Genomic DNA, 3,979 nt, shown 5'->3' on the forward strand with positions numbered 1-3,979 from the left:
TTCTTCAGGTGTTCAGGTCTGACCTTGTCTGGGCCGGGTGCTGTTTGCTTCTTTACTGATGAAATGGCGTGTCGGATTTCGGAAGGGAGAACGTTGGGAACGACATACCCATCCTGTGGAATTTGGTATGTCGGCAAGTGGACATGGCTATCGAAGAGATTTGAGTAGAAGTCATGGATAATCTTCTCCTTTGCCGTTCTGGAGGATGTGATGGATCCATCAGGACGTCGGAGGGCAGTCATCTTGGTCTTATAGTTGGCAAAGGACAGGCGGGCATTACGAATACTTTTCCCGGCTTCTGCTGCATCTACCAGTACTTCTGCTCTTCTCTCTTTGAGGTCTTCCTTGATCGCATCTCTGCACTGCTTTGCAAGCTCGGACGTTAGCTTGCGGTTGCCTGAGGCATGCGCCAAACCACGCTGGCGAATTAGCTCAAGAGTTTTCGAAGATAGGCGACTTTTTGTGGCTATCTCTCTCTTGGCGTTCCTCGCACATTCATGGAGGTGCTGAACCAGTCGATCGTATTCCGTCGACGATCAAGGATCAGGGACGCTGTCTCATTTGCCAAGGTATCGAAAATCAGATGGGCTGGTCACGTAATGAGATTTAAAGATGACTGCTGGACTAGAGCTGTTACCGACTGGATTCCATGGGATGTCAAAAGACCGCGTGGCCGCCCACCTACCAGATGGTCAGACTTCTTCGTCAAGATCATGAACGATCGGTTTGAGGCCCTCCATGTTCCCGGAGCGAAGAGATGCCATTGGGCTACACTAGCACGCGACAGGGACAAATGGAGACGTTACTGGCGCCCGCTCGAGCAAATCGACGACTAACGGGAAGTTAAGTGATTTAGTAAGTGAATTAATTATTTATGTTTTGCTTTTTGGGTCATACCCGGCGATGCACAGGAATTTCTGCACTCAGAAATCACTCCTGGCGGTGCTCAGGGGACCATATGGGATGCTGGGAATCGAACCTGGGTCAGCTGCGTGCAAGGCAAACGCCCGACCCGCTGTGCTATCTCTCCAGCCCCTCCTGCGGCTGCTGGCTTTAAATGCTGGCGGAAAGAACGCGACTGCGGTTGGAGACCACCCAACCACCAGCCGCTTCGCTCAGAACACAGGAGTATGCTGACATCCGACTGGCTGCCCGTCTGACGCCACCTCACCCCTTCTCCAGGCCAGCCTGCGTTCCCTCACCAGGCGCAGGGAGGAAGACGGCTGGAGAGAGCGCCGGGGCAAGGCGCTCCCTGGGGTGCGGCCGACCCCAGCTGGGTCCCCAGCAATGCTGAGCACAGAGCTCCTGGCGCCTGGTGGGGGGGTCCCTATGTGCTGTGGGGGAGTCAGCGGGGCCAGCCATGTGCAAGGTGAATGCTGAATTTCTGTACGGTCCAGTTTGGGTTTCACTTGCTTTTTCGCTTTGAGTATGTTTGAGCAAAACCATCACGAATTGTCACTTCCTGACTGATTTCTCATAGTCTAATCACTGGGCGGTCACCGATTTCAGCCCCACAGGGAAGGTTTCGTTGGTTTGGGGCAACACTCTGAGTGCTGGAGCCTTCTCCAGAGTGGAGAAACCTGGGATGCCTTTTAGGAGGTTACATACGATGCCTCCCTGGGCTTCTCTGGTTATGGAGGTCTGGGTGAGAGGCAGGAGACCAAACCGGGGCTGGCCACGTGCAAGGCAGGCACCTTCCCCAGCCGCTGTACAGTCGCTCCGGCCCCTCAAGGTTTACTATTCCCAAATCACCCTCACTAATTACTACACCCCTCTGACTTCCCCTGGCCTGTCTGCGACAGACAGCCTTCCCTCTAGTACGATCTCTAGGGCCTCATTGTTTTGGGGCCACACGCATGGGTGCTTAAAGAATCATTCCTGGCGCTGCTCAAGGGACCGTATGGGATGCGGAAGCCGACCCCGGGTCGACCGCTTGCAAACGCCCTACCCACTGTACGACTACCTCTCTGGCCCCGTTGTTTTATTTTATTTTTGCTTTTGGGGTGACACCCGACAATGCACAGGAGTTACTCCTGGCTCTGCACTTAGGAATTACCCCTAGCGGTGCTCAGGGGACCATATGTGTGTAAACTCACACAAAAGGGGCACAGCACACACAGCGGCCGTGGCTCTATCTCTCCCGCCGCCAGTGTTCAGTAGTCTCACCCTTCTCCCATCCTGGAGAGGTCGATGGCGATGGTCAGGCGGAGGAAGGAACGAGGGCCAGGCTGGTAGGTATTAGTCGTAGTTTATTCTGATTCTCTCTTCATCTGTCTCTGCCCCCCATTCTTCCTCCCCCAGCTACTTCATTCTCCTTCTCCATTCCCCTTCATCCTGCTTCTCTTCCTCTGCTTCTTTCTTCTGAACCCTAGCCCACTCCTATAGTACAGTTAAATCCTCTCTCCATGAGGAATTGGGGGAACAATTACACATAGGTGCGGTCACAATCAATAGGGGTAGAAATCTTAGCCTCAGGGAAGGCCGCTCCTAGGACAGATCCATCCTCAGCAGGAGGACCCACCCTAGAGCAGAATCCCACGGGTGTGTTTCTCCTCTCCTTGTCCGACAAGCATATAAGAATATAATATAAATCATTTTGTATGGATACAGTAAGAAATATCTTAAACTTATAGAATTGCTCTCCTAGGGCCATCTCGATCTCAGACTATGGTGCTCAGGCCAGATAGTCTTTCCCACCCCTAGCAGGATCCTAGTCTTGTCGTTACCTTTGGATCATGACAGCATTTGTCTATGATCAAACTCTTAACTTATAGTTAAGAATCGTGGCACTTTGGCCTGGCCCATTTCGCTGCCAGGGTAGCTCACTGCTTGCCCTGGGTCCATTCAGTCCCTCGTCGGGACCCTGCTTTTGGGGTGCTAAGAACTAAGGGCAACTGAGGCTTAAGTCGAGAAAGCAGATGCCCGGGAGTGAATAATATTCAAGGCCAATTAAATCCTAAGTTACAAAGCATGATGTTAACGGTCTTCCTGTATCTATACAAAAAGATATTACTTTAAGGTAAACTGTTCATAAGGCATAAGGAGAGGAGAAGGGCAATATTTCACTCATTCATATAAAATCAAAGATTTCTGGGAAACTGACCTTACAAATTAACAGTCTGATTAGGGGGAAAGCTGATTAACTGGGTGGGAAGGAGAGCATAGGGAAGACTGTTTACAGATAAACACAATGGAAGTGGTTTATCTGCTTCAGGGGAACCGTGATGGGTGTAACTAGATTGTTGGGTGTAACCAGATAAACCTAAGCTCCTTGTATCCAACAATATGGGATGCTGGGACTCGAACCCGGGTTGGCCGCGTGCAAGGCGCCCTACCCGCTGTGCTATTCCTCTAGCCCCCATTTTACTTCTTAACATCCTCCAGCACCGGGCCTGAGGTTGAAGTAGAGCCAGGCTGTACAGGGGCGAGGCTCTGGGTTCCTCCCCGCACCGCGCGCAGCCCCCACCCCGCCGTCGGCCCGGAGGACCCCCAGCATCGCCAAACGCTGCACCCAGGATTCTCCAACTCCTGCAAAGCGCGTGGCGCCGGCCGGGACCTGGTGGACGTCCCGCGACCAGCGGGGCCCCCAGGTGTGCTCCCCCGCGGCGGAGAGGCCCCCGGCCGCCCGGCGTCGGGCGCGATCGCCTAAGCCGGGTTCCCCGCAGGCCGGGGAGGCCGCGCACAGCGCCCGGGGCGCCGAGTCCATCCAGCCCGGCAGGCCCCGCCGCGCGCCCCACCTGCCGGTCGCGCAGGCGCACTGCAAGGCCGGCCGGCCGGCTCCCGCCGGGCACGCCCACCGGCCGGCCGCGCAGGCGCAGTGCGCGCCCTCCCGCCGCCGGCCGCGCGCGCCCACCTGCCGGCCGCGCAGGCGCGCTGCGCGCCCGGCCGGCTCCCGCCGGGCACGCCCACCTGCCGGCCGCGCAGGCGCGCTGCGCGCCCGGCCGGCCCGCGCCCCGCGGCGCGCGCCCAGTGCGCAGGC

This window comes from Sorex fumeus, unplaced genomic scaffold (genome assembly GCF_029834395.1).
Source record: "Sorex fumeus unplaced genomic scaffold, SorFum_2.1 ptg000122l, whole genome shotgun sequence".
Classification (NCBI taxonomy): Eukaryota; Metazoa; Chordata; class Mammalia; order Eulipotyphla; family Soricidae; genus Sorex; species Sorex fumeus.